Source organism: Boleophthalmus pectinirostris, unplaced genomic scaffold (genome assembly GCF_026225935.1).
Source record: "Boleophthalmus pectinirostris isolate CB_2022bp ecotype Guang Dong unplaced genomic scaffold, ASM2622593v1 HiC_scaffold_21, whole genome shotgun sequence".
Taxonomy (NCBI): domain Eukaryota; kingdom Metazoa; phylum Chordata; class Actinopteri; order Gobiiformes; family Gobiidae; genus Boleophthalmus; species Boleophthalmus pectinirostris.
In genome coordinates, this window is record NW_026571175.1 from 15,123,372 (window position 1) to 15,145,585 (window position 22,214).

A 22,214-nucleotide genomic window follows, 5' to 3' on the forward strand; every position below is an offset into this window, starting at 1 on the left:
AAAAATCACCCGCCCCACTGCGTTTTGACCTAAAAAATCTTCATGGTTTACATACCTGCTTATTTATAGATTAACGTTTGACCTCACTGACCCTTACTGTTGTCTTGGATACAAGTCTCAAAAATGTTAATTGGTAAGTCTTTTTTTTTTTTTTTTTTATCTTGAATTGCCTTGTATGTAGAAATGTTCTTTTTAATTTTTTAACTGTTGAGACATAAAAAATTTTTTCCTCTCTTTTATTGCATGGGTTTTGCTTTGGAAAAATGAAATCCTCATTATATATTGCACTATATAGTATCAAGTGCACATACTATCAGTGTGACAGATTTGCAACATATGTAATTTTTCGGCTGAGTGCTTGGATAATAAGTGCTTATGGAATTGTGCGTCCATATGGCATTTATTGTCAGATTGTATTTGATCCAAATGAGTTTTGCTAACTTAGGAGGAAATACACCAGATGTTGACTATATATACAGAGTTCCACATAGTAAGATTTATTTACCCATAAAAGCAAACTGCAATAAAACTTGTAACCACTCCTCTAACTCTCTTCTCTCCTCTCTTTGTCTGAGCATCTTCAAAAACACACCACTGCCTTCAAATATGATGATGTAATCCACTGCCAGCCTGTTGTCCCCTGACCCGACCACAGATGGCAGTATTGCACCTTGGAAGGGGCCCTTAAACCCAGTCAACCCACTTCCCCACAAACAGTAAGTGTGCTTGGTGAGTTCACTGACAGTCACTGGATCACTGCTGCTATTGATTCATTTGTCTATGCTGTTGTTTTTGTCCTCTTCTGAGCTAGGAAAGATTTGAGACAGAAAAACAAAACACAGAATATTGAATTGGGGGGCATATTGAATGAGAGGGTGTGACGTCAGTCTGCTTGTGTCTCACAAGGGTCCGAGTTAAACATCAGTCAATATCGTTGTCAATCAAGCAATCAATTAGTCAATGCAGTTTCATTTTTAGAGTGATTTTCCTTGTCACCTGATGAAGAAGCGATGCACAGTACTTGTTGAGGTGGATTCTATGTACAGATCACCCCTAGGTTTGAAGGGCCCAATGCAGAACTCACTTAAGAGCCACCCACGAGATGTTTAGGGGCCATTCGAAGAGCACTTAAGAGTGTAGATGCAAGCCGTATGCTACTATAACATTCACACTTGTATGCTCGCTGGTTGTTTTGACTGCCGTAGTGCATCGAGGAGGCACGCAGCGAGCACAAAAATTACAAGCCGGGTTTTTAGAGAGTGGAGTGAGGAGGAGAGAGAGAGGAGAGGGCGCGTTTACTACTCCAATCTGACTGGCTACTGCCTGGCACACCGCCTTTTCGCGTCGGGCACTTTCCAGCCAATCAGCGGCCTTCGTCATATTTTTGGGTTTATGAATGGAGTGAGAGAGAGGAGAGGAGTAGTAGTAGTAGCAGCAAGTAGTTTGGAATTCATCACAGGGAGCACAGTGAAAGGATATGTGCCGTGCTTGGTCTGAGGCCCTGAGATGTTTGCTATGCGATCAACAGATGACAGCACAAGAGCAAATTATAGAAACGCGTCTGCAAACATTTACCTGTCGCTTGTATCCAGGAGACATGGCTAAGCGCTGTTTATGCTTGTGCAGGCCCGAGCTGATAGATGGCCTCCAGAAAACAGTATTTACTGAAGAAAAACTGATAGCAAAATACATTACAGGACAGGGCTGTAATTGAAAGTTCAAGTCTGTAGGCTTTTAGCTGAGTTCTTTTCAGGTCAGAAAACAGGCATGATAGGAACATGATGTCAGTGTAAATGCTTGTTTGAACTATCTCCAAGGATGCAACTCTGCACTGCTGAACCTTAGAATTGGTCATCTTTTTGTAATTACTACTTCCCTTGTCTGGAATTAAGTTGTGTCTTTACTTTTCTTGGTGATGCATAACCTATGATTCCTAGTGATATTAAGAAGGATCTGGCAAAGAAGGAAAGATAAGTTTGAGATGCACTGATTCTCTGTGTGCTTGAAGAATCCATCACTGTGTAACTTTTGTAGTGAAGGGTTTGCCACTTGCCTATCCACGAGTCTCCATGGAGTTGTTGTTGCTTTGCGTGGAATGTTCTACAATATGGCATTAAACTTGTCGATCTTGCACTTTTTCAATGACAGGTGTTTTTATGCGAACATGAATTTTTACTGTGTGCGCGGTCACCTCTCCACAGATCTGACCTGTAACTTGTCCCCTTGGTATTACCAGTGTGCCTCGACAGAGATAGAGAGAATACCATACCATTCCAGGTAAAAAAAAATCCCATCTCCAGGAAGACAAGCAGATGGCGGACCCTTCACGAGAAAACTTACGTAGTTCACCTTTAAGATACTGTCATTGTGTCACATGAATTAGCCAAAATGCGAAACAAAAATCTTAAGCATATACATTTCTGATATAAAGTTAAGTACAGTGCATACACAGTCAAATGTGTTTGCAACTTTTAGTCCTGGAACCACTATTGAACTGAGATGGCAAGGAATATTTGGGCTAGTCTGCAACTTATATTATTGAGCAAGCACTATGAATGATATTAAGCATTTTCACTATGATTTAGTGAAGTGCACATTTATCATATGTTTATGTGTTTATGTATGTTATGTAGGCAAATGCTTTTTCTCCAGGCACTGACACAAAGTGTAAGATGGATTACTAGCTGTAGCTTTTTTCTTTTTCACAATACTGTTTAAAAACAAATCTCAACATATGCACAAGTTCATTTCTTCTTGCATATTGTTTGTCTAATTTAGTTGCATAATTAAAAAGAACTTAATGAGCAGAGTGTAGGCTGCAAGAGGCTGGAGTGCACTTGAGGTCAGAGCTGGCATGACTAGGCTTATGACATCACTCTGTAACACTTAAAACCGTCTGAACTTTTTCTCCTGTAAGGTCACCGAACACATAAATGCAAACTTCTTTTCGCAGCCACATAAAGCTTTATTGATTAAAATTTAAGTGCAACCTTCAGACTGGCTTGAAAATGGAGCTCCCGATGAATTCGCTTTAGGGTAGAAAATGTAGATGGAACGCGGGCTGCAGTAAACTGTCCTAAGATAAACTCCCATAAGTGTTGGAAAAACTCGTTTGAGCAGTTCTGTGAAGCCTATATAGCAAATGTAACGCTGTCCTTAGATATCACTGGCTGGGATTAAGCACCACACACTATTCAGGTGTGGGTCGAGCGAGTTGAATGCGTGTGGAGGCAAGGCACATGTCAGTTGGTACACACGTCAACAAGGTCAGAGCTAGTCATTTAAGGTAACGTCCACATGACTGCTCCCATTCAAAGAAGGAGAACTGCAGGCTTAGAGTGCACCACCTCCCCGGTCACACACAATTCATCACTCGGCAACACTTTCCAACTCGTGACCTCGCAAAAAGCCACTGACCGCTACCAGGGGAGTCCAGAGAAAGCTATAGACAAGGCAAGAATGGAACTAAAGAAAAAAAAGTGATTTATTTATATCTGTTGTTGTCAGAGGTGGAAAGATTTCTGACATTTTGTACTTGAGTAAAAGTATACTTACATGTAGGGATGGTCTGATAGAGCTTTTTTTGAACCCATATTGATATCTGATATGTAGTTTGTTACTGTGACAATCTCTGGAACTCAATTGTGGCCGCCCATGTAAGTGAATGGGCAGAGCTCAGGGGTGTGTGGCATGAGCGTCAGCAGTGGAGTACATCTAGTGACTGTGCATCTCGCCGACATGTGCAGTACTATTCTTCTCCCACGTGAGCGCAAGGAACGTGGTCTACCCATGCAAGAGTAGCTAAGGCAGAGTAGAGCAAACTAAAGCTGGGGCTATTTTTAAGACAACTGAAGGATTTTTAACTGAAAGTGTGTGAGGTGAAAATTTGTGTTTGTGTTTACATTGCTCTCCATGGGAATACTTTCTGCAGTATCAACGAACACTAGTCCAAACTCGCAACAGGTCTACGTTAGCCATGCTCTATCCAGATTTTATGATAGATCTATGTGATGTGGCTATTTGCCAATACCAATTTTGATTACTATTTTTAGCTCTTGTTCTGTTCAAAAAGACAAATTTGTTGCTCTGAGGACAATCTAGGAATGACACAGGGGCACACAGAGACGGGGGCAACAGAAGAAGTATTGGCGCCAAATATCAGCTGGTTTTCACCAGTGACTAGTACCCAGGTGTCAAACATAAGGCCCGGGGCCAGATCCGGCCCTTGGGTGATTTTCTGCTAAAATATTTTAATTATATTTTCTATTAAAATATTGGTAATTTTCTGCAGTGCTTATCACAGCAGCGTCTGTAGAGCCTCTGTACGTGGCCCCTCCCACCAGAGCAGCACAAATGAAGACTTGCCTCTTTCCAAACGCTCTTAAAGGACGATCGTTTTGACTGTTGACTGTGACACCCTCATCAGAAAAATGTAAAAAATGAGAAAAGTGGAGCCGAGTGCAGGATTTTCCAAGAAAAATTGACTTATTCCTATTTGCATACAAGTTCATGTTATAACTTTGTGTTGAAATTGAATTTTTCTTAAAGTTTCAGGTTGTTCATAATATTAAATATTATAATAAGAAAGAGTTCATCAATTAAAAAAAGATTTCTGTAATAGATTTGTGTTTCTCTGCACAAATATTTGCACTTATTGTTATTTTTGTAGTGCTGTCAAATGTGTACTAAAGTAAAAGAAAAAGTTCACATGAAAAATACTACTAGTACTAGTTACTTTTTTACACTTTTTTAGTTGCAAACACAGAGGTAAAACAGGGGATTGGGACAACTGGAATTTGTGCTGTAATCCTGTAATTTCAAAAGTAACTAATAATTATAATTGCTAGAATGATACTTACAAAGCACAATTATTTAAAAACAAAACAAAAACCCCGTAATGTTAGTATTTGTAATTGATTACTTTCTACCCCTGATCTTCAGTTTGTGCATTCACATGACAACTGGATTTTGGTGCTGTTAAGATTGTCTTTAATGGCTTGTTTTTCAGAACTTGATAAATGAGATTGGAATTACAAGGTTTGTTTTGAAAGCAGATTGTCTCGGAATGCAGTTTTAAAAATGTTGGAATTTAAAAATATGAAGTTTTATCTATGCTCAAGATGGCATTGGTGTGAACCTACAGATTTATAGTTTAAAAAGCAACTGAAAGATGAAAGATAAAGCAGTGATGAGTCCAACATTGCTAAGTTAAACAATTTCTATATGTTTTGTGGTTGATGTAATTACACTAAATGACCCACAGAATGAAATGTTCTTATCACCATAGAGGAATAAATGGCACATGCACAGCAAGTCTACTAATAAGTAATAACACGAAAATTGGAAGGCTTGCTGTTTAAATGTTAAGTTAAAATAATTATCACAGAAGCTATTAATCAGTCGATCTCCCTGTGGCAGACAATTAAAGCATTCCTGAGTAAAAATGTCACCCAATATAAATATGCACAGACCTATTAGAATCTGACAAGTTATCTCAAGTGGCTTGTCAAAGTCAAATGCCTAGTGTTGTTTAGCTATAATCAGCGGTGCCTCTTGACTGAAGAGTTTTTTGTCACTTCTCTGCTATAGGTTCAAGTTTTCTCTCTGTCTAAACTAAAGCATTCTTTACATTCTCTTCTAATTATCTGATATTTTATAAATTAACTGCACATCTCAGTGTAACATAAACCCTATTTTTTGATCATTTAAAAAAAAATAAAAAATCGAAATCATGTTTATCACAGTCTCAACACCCATTTTACCTCTAGAACAACAAAAAAAAATCTGCATGACTAATTTTGATTAATCCCTCATGTTGGGAATTCATTGCCTCATTCATTCTCATATGGACTTGTTCTTTAGACCTTGGATTTGCCTGATAACACTTGCCTCTTCACCTCTCTCTCTCGCTCTCGCTCTCTGTAGACGACACGGATGAGGATATAGAGGATAGGATCAATCGAACTGTCCGTGTCCGCCGCGATCCATACTTGGTCGGTCAGTGAATAGACTACTGGAGGCATAAGAGAAAGTGATTTTCCTCTGTCACTTGGGGTCTTTAGGGGCTTGTCTATACAAAGGTCTGACCTCATCACGGGAGACTTGGGGTTTTAAGCGCGTGCCCCCTGTCAAGTGTGAATATGACTTCTGCCACGTACTTTCTTCATGCGATCTCTGGAGTGCATATCCGACAAGGCGCGCAGCCAGATAATGTAGCCGCACGCATGCAGACAGAACAGCTGTGGCCTGGCTTTGGTGCAGTGGTCAGAATGTAATGTCTACTCTGCAGCTTGTACTCTTAAGTTGAGGTTTTTGCCCTCTGGTGAACTCGCAGTGGCTGTAGTGGCAATGTTTGAACTATACTTGGATTTCAATAATTGGAATAAAAATGTTGTAAAACATCGTAATTTCACTTTACATTTAAAGGAATGATGTTTTAAAAAATGTTGCATGTTCAAAAAGATGATCGTGAACAAATATTATACCAGATTGATGAAATTAAAATGTGTTCAAAGTGCACTATGTAACTTTTCTGGTGTGTGGAGTCTATCTACTTTTGATTGCTATGTCTGGAATATTGTTAAATATGGTCTTTAATATGGCTATCTCATTGGAGACATCTAGGTGACAAAACTAGGCCAAGTTACAGATCTATGGAGAGGCAAGCCCATTTACTGTAATAATGCATGCAAGAGAGAAATTGTATAGTGCACCTTTTAAAGTCCAGTGATCAAAGACTAAAGAATCAATGCTTCTAACTAAAACCTGGTAATGCTTCTGTTTTTAGGCTAAGCCTTTCACCTGACTCTAAAAACTGGTACTCACTGTGGCAACTGCAAATCAATTTAAAGCCAGTGACTAACAAATGTGTAAGTTAGTCTAGTTCAAATAGCATGTGTAAGCAAAAATGAGACTTCTAAAATGCAGTGTACCTCACATTATGTAAATAATGATAGCCCTCTGTACACATATAACATTCTGTTGCTTTGTTAGATTCTACTTGTGTAAAGCAGCTCCTTGGTGCTATAACATCTCAGCTAGCCTCATCACCTGTCATGAACCCTTTTCACACCACTCCACCCTTCTCTCTCCAGTGGCTATTTACTTACTTTAGTTCCACTCGGCTACATCAATATTTGCCAATGTGGACCCCCAACCCCAGCCCCTCAGGTTCCTAACCCTTTGGTCAATCGAGACAAAGCCCGTCAGCTGTCATTTACATGTCATTTGCATCTGCGCTCCCCCTCCTCCCTTGTGACTGTTTGCAATGTCAGGAGGCCAAATTAACCAGTGTTCCGTTTTGCCAGATTTGCATCTCATTTGCATTGTAGTCGCTTAACGAGGGTTACTTAGCCGAGTGACCCCTTGTGCAATCCCCCCTCTCCTCTTCGTCTGTATTAGATGATGCACATAGCGCGATCGGCTAATTTCATTAACGTCGAAGAGGGGAGCAGCCGTTTGACTGAGAGGGCCTTTGCCGTTGGATGTAATCATTAAAACGGACGAGGTTTCTGGCAAGCTGTTTGTAATCAGTGTTTTTTTTTCTGCGTGCATATGGACATTGTGTCATATTTACTGTAAGGATGAAAGATTAGGCGTGGAGGGGATAGTGGGCAGCATCAATCTCACTCAGCATCTCCGAGCGGGTACATTAATCATCCCATCTACGCAAAAATGGGCCCTCATCAGGAGCCCGGGCCGCACTGTGCACACATGCTAGCAAGGAGAGGACAGAAGGGGAGTTAGTGGCTGAGTGAGCAGAAGTGCCATAGCCAATAGTCCTTCATTGATCCCGCAGACTCGAGCCCAACGCTTGACAGTGCGGTTGTCGTGTTAATGTGTTCATATGGCAATGCTTGGCTGAGTAAAATGTCTCAGCAGTGACAAAGGATTTGGGTGGGAAAAAGTGGTCCCACCGCTCTACTTCCCCTCAGGTCGATTAGTGCGGCAGTTTCAAAAGTGGCGCTATTCCAAATGTGATATGAGGAACTGGCAATTGTTCCAAGTAGACTATAATATACAAGATGGTTATGCAAGTAATTCACTACAGGAAGTCAGTACTTTTTAATGTCATAACAATTCCATACTTCTAACAAACTTTGATAATATCTCACTTGCCCTATTATAGTTACAATGTTAGCAGAAAAAAGTCTGGTCTGTGCCAAAAAAAACAGCACTATATAGGAATTTTTGCCTTTCCATTAAAATGGGTTTCTTAAAAGGGATTATTAACTTTACCTAAAGCCCGCAAGTTCATCATCAGATTTATAGAACTTTACCAAAAATGTTTGAAATCAATGCTACACCTCAAACAATGCTGAAAAACGAAAAGCCACAAGACCTAACTATATTTTCAAACATCCATTAATATTATCAAAAAAGGAAAAAGTTAAAAACAATCTAATGTTTTGAAGAGGCTACAATATTATACAGTAATGACATCTGTTAGTTTTAAAACTATTCTTATAATGCAAATCTTGGGTCAATTGGATTGGGGATTTTCATAATCATACGCCTAGTGCCTGTCGGTGGTAATGCCCTGCCACATCAGCCCGGATTTGAGCTGGAGCTGTTGACCTTTGCTTTTTCCCATCCACTCCCCTTCTCTATCCTGTCTCCTGATCCTTTTATTTATGGAGGGCAGGGAGCTTTATGGCCTGATGGATTCCCTCAGTTATTATGTGGTGGATTTCAATAAAGAGAATCAATTCGGGGTTTGTTTGTGGTATCAGCCCACACTCGACAAAAATACACAGGCATCATCCCCAGCAATATATCATCCACGGAAATTTCATTTCATGTTTGTTTGGCGAGAAAAGATAAAGCTTGGAGTGGAAGAAATCAGGCCCATATTCCACCAGGAATTGTTGCTTAGTGCTATTCTCTATGAGCTTTCACTTCTACCTCCTCCATTTTTATTTGAAATGAATTCCTCATGCTAAAAATAACCCTGTTTTTTTCATAGATTTTTCACATGGTTATGTTTAGCCAGTATTCTTAAATACACACTCACACACACATCAAAGAAATGTTCAAGTTGAAATACATAACACAAATGCTTTAACAACTGATTGGAGTATAATCATTTCTGCCTGGAATTTCTGATGGTTTAAATTGTTAGTGTTATACCTATACTAGAGTGAGTTTCATTCAAAACACAATAGGCAAGGCAAGTTTATTTGTATAGCACAATTCGTACACAAAGTAATTCAAAGTGCTTTACAGAATAAGAAATACATTAAAATCAAGAGAGACATAAATTGGAGAGAAGAGTGCGGAATGAAAACCTTTCAGTTATATGCACAGTTAAACAGAAATGTTTTGAGCCTGGATTTAAACAGCATCACAGAAGAGGTCTGTCTCACATGTTCAGGAAGACTTTTCCAGGTTTTAGCTGCATGAACCTGAAACGCTGACTCCCCTTGTTTAGTCCTGACTCTGGGCACCAGCAGGAGGCCGGTCCCTGAGCTCCTCAGAGTGCGAGATGGTTCATATGACACTAACATGTCACAGATGTACTTTGGTGCTCGGCCATGGAGAGACTTGTACACAAGCAGAGCTGTTTAAAGTCTATTCTCTGAGGCACAGGAAGCCAATGCAGAGACCTGAGCACAGGACTTATGTGCTTGTACTTCCTAGTTCGAGTAAGGACCCGAGCTGCAGTGTTCTGGATGTTCTGCAGCTGTCTCACAGCTCGTTTGGAGACAATAAACCCTTTATAACTCCAACTACGCTAACTTTCTGGTCAATCTATGAACGAAGTTTTGCCTGATGTATTTTCCAACATTTTACACAATGTTAACATGCACTTTGCTCATATGCATTTCTCTTTCTTGTTGAATGCTTTTATTAAGGAACTGTGACTTTCCTCTCCCCTAATCCCATCTATGGAATGGAACAAAAATGCCCTTGTTGGCTAAATCTGCAATTATTCCCTATGTAAGCGGACTAGCCGGGCCCTCACACTCTCATTACCAGTGTTTAAGTGTTTAGTGCTGGGTGAGGTGCTTAGCCTGCTGCGTGAGCCCCGTGTTAGGTCTAATGAGGGAGAAGGCCTTGGATGGGTCTGATGCCGCCATGCATTAAAGCCTAATAACCTGTCCTTTCAGCTAGCTCTTAAGAACATGCGCGCCGCCTGATAATTGGAAAGATATTTGCTTCTTTCTCCTGCTCTCTCTTGTCGTAATGGTGGCTGTGTTTTCAGTTCACCGGGGTCTATTATTTGTCCTTGGGTGATTATTCGTTCCTTTTATTATCTGCTCTCAATTTGTGTTTTGGCTCTTACTTTGCACGGCTGAGCAGGTGAAAGCAGAATGTTTGGTTCAATAGACGGATGCCTCCTGAACATGTGGCGCTTTTGGCCTTGTTCGTAAAAGGCTACTGAATGGAGCTCGTCGAGGAGTCAAAGTGGCGTTGAATATTGCTTTAATTACCTTCCATTAAAACCAGAATTTTTGAGCGTGGACAGTAAACATCTGGTGATGCTCCAGTTAAAGTGGTTTCATCTTAATTTTGCAATAATTTGGATGTAACTTATTTACTAAATAGGCTATGTTGAATACAGATTTAATTATTGCTTATTACATGGATTTCTAACTGGGAAATAAAAAAAAGAGATGAATGTTAAATATAATCATATAGCACATTTCAAGGTACTCAAAGGAATGACTTGCATAATTCATTTAGCAAACCTTTTTAAGTAAGTTACATTCAAATGGCTACAGCATGAAGATTTTTTAACAAATATTCATTTACTCTCCACACAGATACAAGGTCATTAAAGCAATTCTCAACAGCACTTTGACCCCACACCTCCTTGAGCTCGATTCATCAGCCATTTCATTCTGTCATTTCTCAGTATGATAAGTACTAAAGCCACGTCTGGTGAAGTGTCTTGCCAAAGAACATAACAGTAGTGTGCAGTGATGATATGTAAAGTATGGGACAAACTACAATCCTTTGCTGCAAACTACAATCCATTTTTTCCTAGATGGAGGTGCAAGCACAGCCTTATTTCTTATGATTTAAAGGCACTGTACCTGCTTTTTCTGTGAAACATGATAAAGTTCACTTTAAAAGTTAATTTGTTTTGGTTCAAGGCTATTCTTCACTCACTTTATGCATTATGAACATCCTAATTATTCACTACAATGAGTTTCCAAGCGCTATTCACAACTTTCATAGATCAGACTGGAGTTTTTACCGTCATGGTAAAGCTAAGAACAACAAGCATACTGAAGCACACTTCCTGATCGGACAATAAAACGCTTTAGATGTGGACTGCATGCCACAAACACATTTTGACCTTAAGAACTGCTTATGCGTAATAGTACACAGCAGAGGTGGGACCAAGTTGTTGTTTTGCAAGTCCCAAGTCAGTCTCAAGTCTTTTACCTCAAGCCCGAGTCAAGTCCCAAGTCATATACAGACAAGTCCAAGTCGAGTCTCGAGTCACTGGCCCATAAGTCCAAGTCGAGTCTCGAGTCACTGGCCCATAAGTCCAAGTCAAGTCCAAGTCATCTGCTTTGAGCTTCAAGTCATTTCAAGTCTTCTTAGATTTATGCAGTGTATAACATTTTTAAGATAAATTGTACTTATAAAGTCATAGTATATTTATAGATGAGTATATAAGAGTAGTAGAAATGCAAATGTTTCCCTTTTAAATGTCTTGACAGGATCTTAGTGTGAATCATTACAGTCAGAATACAGAATGAATTCAGATTTAAAAGGGCTTCTCAAGTCGTCTCAAGTCACAGGCCTCAAGTCAGGGTCAAGTCCCGTCTTTGACTTTCAAGTCCAAGTCTAGTCCCAAGTCTTAGTCCATTTTATCAAGTGAAGGCTCAAGTCTGACTTGAGTCCAAGTCATGACTTGCAAGTCCCCACCTCTGGCACACAGTATGTGTACTAGGGCAAGTAAAACTTTGATCACATCCATGGGGAAAATATCTGGTACAGGCTTTGACCAACGGAAACCATACATTTACTGTGATTCAAGTTCAGAGGTAAATGTTGTTTGCAATCTCCCTTACAGTGATAAATAATCCACAAACTAACTTCTTCAAAATAATTTCCTTTATAAATGAACATTGATTTTTCTTTCCTTGCTAGCATAATACCAAACGGCAAACAAACCGATGTCAGCAAATGCACAGCCTACAGTATGTCAGAGGCTGTTAATTGTTCATAATGAGTTTTTTGAAAGATCTGCAATGCTGTCAGAGTTAGTCATCAGGATTAGGGCATGCAGCGTGTGGCAGAATGACCAAACTGTGATGTCAGCTCAGAGAGGAATTTGAATCATTTGTTATCCAATGACAAGTGATGGGGTTTAAGTTGAGTTAATATCTTAATAGCTTCCCAAAAGACCTTTATCCTTAAATGATCCTTCCAGTAAGCCATATTCTCACCAGGTTCATTTACCTTAAAATAGTTGGGCGTTTGGCATCAGTGGGGTTCAAATCAAAATTATATTTAATACTTAGTGCTAATATTTTCATTTGTCATTTCTAGTTCATTTGTTACTATAATTTAACATCAATTTAGGTGGGTTTCTATAGATTTTCAGATTGAGTATTTTTCAGATTGTGATATCAGTGGCAAATATTAGTTATGAGCTAGAGCAGCAAATCAAATATCAGGAATTGGTATCAGCTGATGAAGCAAGACATCCACATTGCATTACAGAAAATATTAAAATTCTAACTTTTTGCTAATTAGTCAATCTAAAGTGGAATACCTTAGTACCACTGTTAGTCATGGGGATTATAGCATCCATCAGGGCAGAATGAGCACACTGTGATGTCAGATGAGAGAAATTTGAGTCATGCGATGTCTTCACAAATGTTGAGGAGAGGCGCTGGTTGCCAAGACAGTGTGCTGATGTGTAAAGCTGTTTAAAGGGTGACACATCGGGAGTGGGATCCTCATGGATGAACATGTCATTCCCGATGGGCAGTTTCTCAAGCGAGGGAGGTTATAGGCAAGTTTTTACAAGTTGTTGGCTGTGATTTACCCCATGTTGTTAAATAGTACGTAAGAAAGACATAACTGGGAAAAAAGATTGGGTAATTTTGTTTTGGTTAACCTTTGCTCTTTTAGTTGCCAGTAACACAACTCAACTGAAGTGAACATGACTTAATATATACTGTGCATTTTTATCATTATCTTTTATTTTATTTTGAAGAAAGCCCATAAAATTTAACAGCACATTCTTGTGAATCATAATTTAGTGTCACATTTTCAAATATTCTCAGTCTTAACAGAATTAGGATTGATAAAATGAAAGCTATTTTCTACTAAGTGTACTAAGTGCAATAGAATTTTCTTTACGAGATTTGAAACCTGTTCCCCTTCTCTTTATCTGGCCTTTTTTCAGGCTCAGGATATACTCTCTGGTCTTCTTCTGTCAGGCCAAAACTTGCACCCTGCCAGACAGCTGTAATGTAGATAGCATCTAGTGGTGATTTGTGAGAATACAGCTTCTCTTTTTTTTCTTAATCTTTTAGTTGAGATCACTTTAGCATGTGAGATTCCACTTCATTCTTCAGTGTTATATATATCTTTTGTATTTGGTCACACTTTGTTCATAAGTCTGGATATCACCAACCAACAAGACAAGCACAAAACAAACTGCAACTGTGTAGTCTATCCCGAGAAGGCATTTTGCATAGTCAGAGTCAGTCAAGGCTCCAGTCGTCATGGCATTAGTCCTCAGGTATTCACTCGGGCTGTCCACTGATCCCAATGCTTAGAGTGGCTTTTACAATGGCTTAAATGGAAAGAATGGGAGCTAAATAGTAAAACCTGACTTGTGTTATGTAAGCCATCAATCAGCCCTCCGTCCCCTGGGGCTGCACAGAAGCTTTGTCAAGACTAATGAAATGAAGTCGCATTCAATCTGTTTGCAACCACTGTCAGTGACAAATAGTACACTTAGGGATCAGCAGCTTGGAGGAACTCTTCAGTAACTAATTGAATAATATGTTTTGTCAATTTTATTATTTATATTTATGATTAGCATGCATGCATGCATGGTTTGACTCTTACGACCTCAGTAGGCTATAATTGCTTCCCGAGGTCATACAGTCCCTGACAAAAGTCTTGTCGCTTATCCATTTTGTAGAAACAAAAGCTTATAACCTGACTTTAAATTAATCGATTGGTTTTAGAAATGTCTCATGAAAGCTAAAACCCTCCCAAATTATGCTCAATATACTAAAATAAATTTGCTTCACTGAAGAAAGATTGATCATTTAATGAACACAGAAAGGTCAGATTTTGGCAAGACAAAAGTCTTGTCACATTGTCATATGATGCACCCAATCCTAGATTACAGCCTCATCTGTGATCAGTTACTGATCAGTCAGTTAGTGTTTGTGTATAAAAAGAACCTCAGCACACCAGACCTTCACATCAACTGCAACTTGACCTCTGACAACATGCCTAAGATCCACCCTGAGACCAAAGCGTTAATTATCAATAGGCTGAAGACCAGATCCACTTCTGAGGTGGCTGACACCTTCAATGTGTCTCAGCGTCAAGTACAAAGAATAAGAAAAAGATCTGAAATGACTGGAGATGTTTTTGACAAGCTCAGGTCCGGCAGACCCCACAAGACAACTGCTCAGGAGGACCGTTTGTTGATTTAAAAATCCAAGGCCCCTTTTCCACTGCAGCAGACTCCACCAGGCCTGGTCACCTCAAGTCCCTGTGTCAACCAGAACAGTTTGTAGAATTCTGTCTCGAAATGGCCTCCATGGTCGAATCAGTGCACAGAAACCAGCACTAAACAAAAGGCAATTAAAAAAACGTGTGGCATTTGCCAAGGCCCACAGCCTGTTAAAAGGATGGACACTGGAAAAGTGGTAGAAGGTGGATTTCTCAGATGAATCCTCGGTTGAATTACATCACAGCCACCACAAATATTGCAGGAGACCTACTGGAGCCCAGCATGGATCCAAGATTCACCCAGAAAACAGTTAAGTTTGGTGGTGGAAAAATCATGGTCTGTGGTTCCATCCAGTATGGGGTTGTGCGAGACATTTGCAGGGTGGAAGGTAATATCAATAGCCTAAAATATCAAGAAGTATTAGCTCCTCTTACATTCCCAACCATAAAGGGGGTCAAATTTTGCAGCAGGATGGCGCTCCATCGCATACTTCTGTCTCTACATCAAAGTTTTTCAAAGCGAAGAAGATCAAGGTGCTCCAGGACTGGCCAGCCCAGTCACCAGACATGAACATCATTGAGCAAGTCTGGGGTAGAATGAAAGAAGAAGCATCAAAGGCAAAACCAAAGAATCTTGATGAACTCTGGGAGGCATGTAAGACGCTTTCTTTGCTATTCCTGATGACTTCATTAACAAATTGTATGAATCATTGTCGAACCGCATGGATGGTCCTTCAAGCTCATGGAAGTCATACAAGATATTAAATATGGATCTCACAGCACCATTACTTCATTCACTGACATTATGCAACATATTTTTGTATTTGAAGTAAATTATTTGTTCAATTTTCTGTAGGCGACAAAACTTTTGTCCTGACCTTTCTGTGTTCATTAATTCATCAATCTTTCTTCAGTGAAGTAAATTTATTTTAGTATATTGAGCATAATTTGGGAGGGTTTTAGCTTTCATATGAGACATTCCTAAAACCAATAAATTAATTTAAAGTCAGTTTATAAGCTTTTGTTTCTACAAAGTGGATAAGCGACAAGACTTTTGTCAGGGACTGTATTTTGCCATCAGCAAGTTGTGAGTCTTAAGTTGATTTGGCCACATTGTATATCAGATTTCCACTATAACTAAATCCTGCCATTTAGTTTTGGCTTGTGATTACTCAAAATGTCTGAATAAATGTATATCATTACAGGTACAGCAAGGTAAGGCAAGGGTTGCTATGTTTACTTCTCATTATATAGCTTTGCTCACATTTTTAAAGGTGCTGTACCTGATTTTTACTGTCTTCAAATGTGAAAAACACAACTAGTTTATTTAACAGTTTGCACAGGGTTAAAGTTATTCCAACAACTAGCAAGCTTACAGTGCTCTTCTTGATTTTTGAAAGATAAAACACAGACAGCGGTCTCATACTAATTCAACACAAAACAAAACAAAACAAAACTATGCAGCTGAGTGGCTTCACAGCAAGAAGTTTCAGGGTTCAATCCCCTAGTGACTTGGGCCTTTTTGTGTGGAGTTTACATGTTCTCCCTGTGTCTAGATGGCTTTCCTCATGGCACTCCAGTTTCCCCCATCAGACCAAAACATGCACCACAGGTAAAATCCTCCAGCTAAGCTAGTCCTGACCAAGCCTAGCAACAAGATCACAGAGATAGGTCCTGGGTGCGCCACCGCTGCCCAGTGCTCCTGAGGAGAGATGCCCCAACGACACTGAAGGATGAGTCAGATGATACAGAGGTCAAATTTCCCTACTGGGACAAGTACATTTATTCTTTCTTCTCCAATAAGTCTTTCCTGGGGTAAAACAAATTTTGCTCTGCTACAAAAATTGGGTAATGCCAATTTAAATGGTTTGCTGTCTTCAAATTTATTCTTGTAACATTTCATGGATTTACAATTCTATGATGGATGCCAGTATTTTATTCTACATACACGTTGGTATTCTTCTCCTGTTCCATTTACAAACAAATTCTAAAATGCCTTGAGAAAATTGAGGATCTAACATAATAGACTCACCTCTAGGATTTGAACATTGCACATAATTTCATGGTCAGTGGCCTCAGTCACCAGTTGTTGCCAGTGGGCCACCACTTACCTGTCAGCACCACTTTACCTCACATCCAACACAAATGATTTCCCAAAATGCATCTTAACCATTCGACTCCTTGCGTGACTGTCATGCCACCATGCACATATAGAATGAGCAAATTCCCATCAGCTTAAATGGCCATGTTCCAATTCTTAGAGTAGTCCAGGGCTAAATCGCTCCGACAGTCAAAATGAAGCGCACACTGGTGACAACTCAATGACTTGCAAATCATTTCTCCCCTCTCTCATTATATATATATATAAATATATATATAATATATATTCCATACCATGTCCTGTACGTGTTACCTAGCAGTGTTTACGCCCTGAGCAGTGTTCCTAAGACCATTACAGATGAGAGTTAAGGTTAGCATTTGTGCCAGTCAACGCACACACTTCTGCCCCTCCGCACCGCTGACTTCTTTGGATGTAGGTCTTGGCCGGTCCGTATATATGCTGAGGATTACAATAAAGGGCAAGTGTATGTGTTGACGCCCTGAGCACTGTCTGTAAGGCTCGCAGTATGTGCCTAATGTGTGGTCACAGTTGGCTGAAGCCTGTCCATGTTGCCGCGTCGCCATGGGGGTTCGGAGGAGGACGACGACTCTGCCGCCACTCGCTTGTTTAATGCGCTCTGACCCAGAAACTTGCGCTCTGACCTCTTTAGCTTCTTCTTATCAGAAGTGTCCCTCCCTCTCTCTCTCACTCCCTCCCACCCCTGCTCACCTCGTCCTGTAGTGGCCTCTATCACTCTGTCCTCTTGTGACGTGACATTACAGTGTCCGCAGTCCCCTGGAAAAACCTGTCTCCCTGAATCATTCACTCCTTCACTTTGCACGTATATTTTTTCTTAGCACCTTGGCTATAAGTCCGATCTAATTGCATCTAAGTTTTTCATTTAGTCCCATGACCTGTATCCCTGACTAGGCGTTGGCCTGGGTGCTTCAAGTCCAGCTCCAGTTTTACTTGTGAATTTGTGTACTTCTTTCTTCATTTATGTATGTATGTATTTTTTTTATTTTAAATTACATTTTCTTCCACTTATTTATCAAATCAACACATTTTTTGAGTTCACTCCTAATGCTTCTGCCCGTAGGTTTATTAGTTTGTAGTGTTTTTTTGTTGTTGTTGTTGTTTGTTTTGTTACCAGTTACCCCTCCACTTAACCTGGCCTTTGTTCAGGCCAAAGCTGGCACACTATCAGATAGATGCAATGTAGATAGCATCTAGTGGTGAAGTGTGAGAAAGCAACATGATCAGCTTGGCCAGTCTAGTTACAGATGGTACCTTTAAATAGTATACGTATTTGTTATCCCAGGCTACTTATAGACTTATTCACAGTGAGAGAATAAACTCAAGTAAGTGCTTGTACAATGTTTTACTCTTGTAGGAGTCTAGTATGGTGTCTGAACGACACTGAGTAGTAAAATGTTATTAAACGTTTCTCAAGTAAATGTAACTGAGGAGTACTGAGTATAACCCTGTTTATAAATGAGAAATGAAACACACATTGAGGATAAGCATTACAAACCCATTGACCTCTTCATACAATCTGAATTCTCCTGAGTAATAACAGGATCAACATATAGGCATGGTGCACTGTCTTAATGGAAAATGAGAATCTTGTCATGTCTCCGTCCCAGATTCATGTCTAAATTACATATAAATCTAAACAAACATGAATCTCCATTGTCATAAAAAAGTTGACATAATTGAAAACCTAACAAAGGGTCCATGTATGTGCTCCTTTTGCCAACTCTGCCCACATGCTCTCAGCCTCGCACGGCTGCCCTCCCTCACCCCTGCCTCTGTTATTATGACTTATATAAGCTGTGTTACTGTTGCTGTTTGACCTCTCGCTGTGGTGACAGTTTGTGCTGTGAGAACGGCGCCCGGTCCTATTTAATCAGTCTCAAAAAAAGCAGAAAAGTGTGTGCGTGTATGTGTAGACTAAGAGTATAGAAGTGAAAAGCCTGCTAGAGTACTCAACCGGAGCAAACATGACTTAAAACTTTGGGTTGAAAGGACTACAGCTGCAGGGGAAGGAATGATGTTTTAAAAGAAACACAAGAGCATGTCAATTAAAATAAAAAGTAGTTGGGAGCAGCATGCAACTTTCGAAAAAATGCCCTAAGTCAAAAAAAGTTATAGTGTTAGAAAGTCTTTCACTTAGAGGTTCTATACTGTGCATAATTCTGGCTTTTGGAACTATTTTGGGCACCTTAGCAGAGTTTGTTTTCTTGTCTACTTGTCCACATTTAAGTGAATGAGGCTTATTAGTGTATTTACTATGCAGTTCAGTGTGAATGCATATGAATCTTGATTTTCCAATAATGGTCTAACATGATTTCATGTTTTTGGATCTGAAATGCTTTTAATGCACTAATCAGGCACCTTATTTTATTTAGCTACAAAGCAAGTAATGCTAAATCTCTAGTAAGCCGGTAAATTACTGTAGAATGGAAAGCTTTTATGTCAACTTTGTGAATAGTCTTTTAATGTCGGCAAAGTCTGTTTTAACAATCATCATGGTATGTGACATATAAGCTGGTGCTGCAATATATGTTCACAAAATGACATCCCTGAGAAGGCAGTTTTTTACTGTACTGAAAGTTGGCAAAAGGAGAAATTCAATTTGTCAACTGGGCAAAAGTTTATTTGGTCGAATACGTACACTGAAAGTTGTTGCTAGGGGACCCCCTCCCCCATGTTCTTCTGGGGCCCCTGCTTTAATCACCACTGCACCTTAGCTTTGTTATTTTTTTGTTGGATGCCCTAAATAATGATGCCTCTTGGATATTATCCAAAATCATATTCAACAACAACATGAAATACCAGCAGTGGACGGTAGAACTGCATTTGCTAGCACACTGAAAATTTTAATAGTTTGTATGAAGCTAAAGCTATTTTAAAGATGTTATAACATTATGGGTTTAAACTTCAGAAAGTCACTTTGGCATAAAAAATTCCATAGATATTTGTACGTATAGCAGTCAACCAAGCCCTGGGGTTTCAAAATGGCCGCTCATTCAAGTCAATGTGCCAAGCTCAGTGGCGCATGATTCCAGATTAGCCTAGCTGGGCTATGTACTTCCGGTGGCTCTGGGCTGACTGAGCATGTGCAGTAATGCTCTTTTTTCCTGCGGGAACACACAAATGCACACGAGCGCACGCACAGACCGCCGGCTTATGTATCACATGATCGCTTTGACCAATCGGAGCAAGAAGAGCCAGAGCAGAGTGGAGCCAGAGCTAACGAGCTAAACTTTTTTTTTTTTAAGACAACTGAAGGGTTTTGGGCTCAGAAAAAGTTTATGGTCTAAAAATAGGTAAAAATCGCCAACATATCCAACATTTTTGAAAGTTGTAGGTGCCCTGTCGGCCGAACACGGGCAGTTTGTAATTACATTGCGCCCTACCAGAAAAATCCTCTCTCAGCCCATGGGATTTTTTCTGCTGAAGTTCCAGTGATTGGCCACTACATCAACTGGAAGCAGCTACAAGCAGCAATACCCTATCCAGTTATTTTAATAGGTCCATGCAGTCAAGTTGTAAAATTGCATGGATTCTCAGACCAATCACAGAACCTCATTGTGGTTTGGGCAGAAGCCAAAGGTGAAACGCCCAAACAAACCAAAACAAATATAGTGATGACAACAAATTTTTTTTTAAGCTAGTTTAGCAAAAAATAAATAAATTTTAATGAAAAATGGTGCTGAAGAAGAAGCTTTGCACATTTTGCACACAAGGAAGTTATCTGTGCTTTTCTCTCAACTCGATGTAACAAAAGTGATTTTTTTTCAGCTTGTTCCACTGTAGTGACACTTTGACCAATTGGATTCAAATATTTGTCATGACGATTCACCTTTTCACAGTTGCTTGCAGTGAAATACGTTGCAGATTGATAAATGTGTAGAACTCAATTCAGAGGACACACAACCTGCCTTGAGTCAGGTTAGTCAAATTGTACTCACTCAAAGAATTTTTTCAAAGAATGCAGAAATCTTTAAATTAATTTAAAGTTGGCAAATTGACAAATGATAGAAAAACCTAAAGGGACGAAAAAGTTTGAAGGACTTCTTTATTTCCATCCATAGGGCAAAGGTCTTGTTGAATAGCGGAATTAATATGTAAATGACTCAATCTGCCGCGGTGGTTTTTTAATTCTCATACCTGACAGCCTATGGAGAATTTTACAGCCGCTCTAAATCTCTCTACCTATGCTATATTTTTCAGGGAAGCTCTATGGAGGAAAACTGCCATGGAATTTACTCTTTGCATTTGCTGGAAGTCCATGTATTAAATATATTGTACATGATGAAAAAGAATTAAGTGAAAGAATGTGTGAAATAGTGTTGCTCGATTAAAGAATGCATGTTCAGTACTACTGGGTTTTAAAAACATTGCAGGAAGTATGAATGCATTTTTGTTAGTTTTGGGACATTGTAGGTTTAGCTCAAAAACAACCACACAAGTTATGGAAGTGAATTGTCTTCATTTACTTTCTTTACACTTTTTTGCTTTGCTTTTAATCAAGTTGAAATGCTCATAAAATGTACCTGTTCTGATTTTTTTTTCCTATTAATTTATTTTAGTTTATTTTATTTCAAGTTTCTGTGATCTGGCACATTTACTTAAGAGCCTTGTTATAAAGGCTATATGCTTTCTCATTTTACTGCTCAAATTGTGCAGGAAAGTGTTAGCCTGTTTCATCACCCAGTTTCACTTTGTGGAAACTGTCTTACCTCACAGCATTAGGATACATTTGCTCGACAGTAGGCGGGTACATTTTAATTTAACCACTCGCTGCTATTTGGTCGTGACGTATGTAATGCACCAAATCCTGTAGGAAGAAGGGCAATAACATCTTTCCCCTTGATAAAATTCACCAAACATTCTCTTTGTTCCAGCTTTAAATCCTCGATCTTGGGAATCATTGCCAGCACAGAATGTTTGGCTTCGTCTACATTCATCTTGATCGCTTTGTTTACTGTTCCACAAAAGGGACTCAGACAGACGCTTGAGTTTGACGCCATGGCTTCACAGCTCTTCACTAATTGGCAGGTGCATGGTCTACAACTTCCGGGATTCTTGCAAACCGTCTAATGTATTCTGATTCCTGACCTAGTCGCTGGAGAGAAATGAAATTGAGCAGAAGCACTAGGTGGCGCCAGACTGGCTAGGAAAATGTAGCATTAGCGGACTTTGTTTGAACTTGTTACAAACTGCTTTTGTTTTTGCAGCGCCACCAGATGCAGGCTTAGTGCCATCTACTGGTGCTTTTTAGATGTCATCATTAACTAAGCCACAAGGTAATATTTGTCCCCACAATATTTTGACATATACGTTGTGGCATACAGAGCATTAAAAAAAGTTCAGAAAATAAATGCCCTTTAAACTTCAAGGTCAGATACATGCTATTGAACATTGAAAAGGTCTCACA

The 22,214-nt window shown here is 39.5% G+C and overlaps 1 long non-coding RNA gene across 1 annotated transcript in view; it reads left to right on the plus strand.

Annotated features, from left to right (window-relative positions):
• Positions 1-309: 309 nt before the first annotated feature.
• The window catches only part of LOC129410158 (uncharacterized), a 42,514-nt gene continuing 20,609 nt past the window's right edge, over positions 310-22,214 (plus strand). The window contains exon 1 of the long non-coding RNA XR_008632747.1: positions 310-716. This is a non-coding gene — a long non-coding RNA (uncharacterized LOC129410158). The remainder of the gene's footprint in view (positions 717-22,214) is intronic.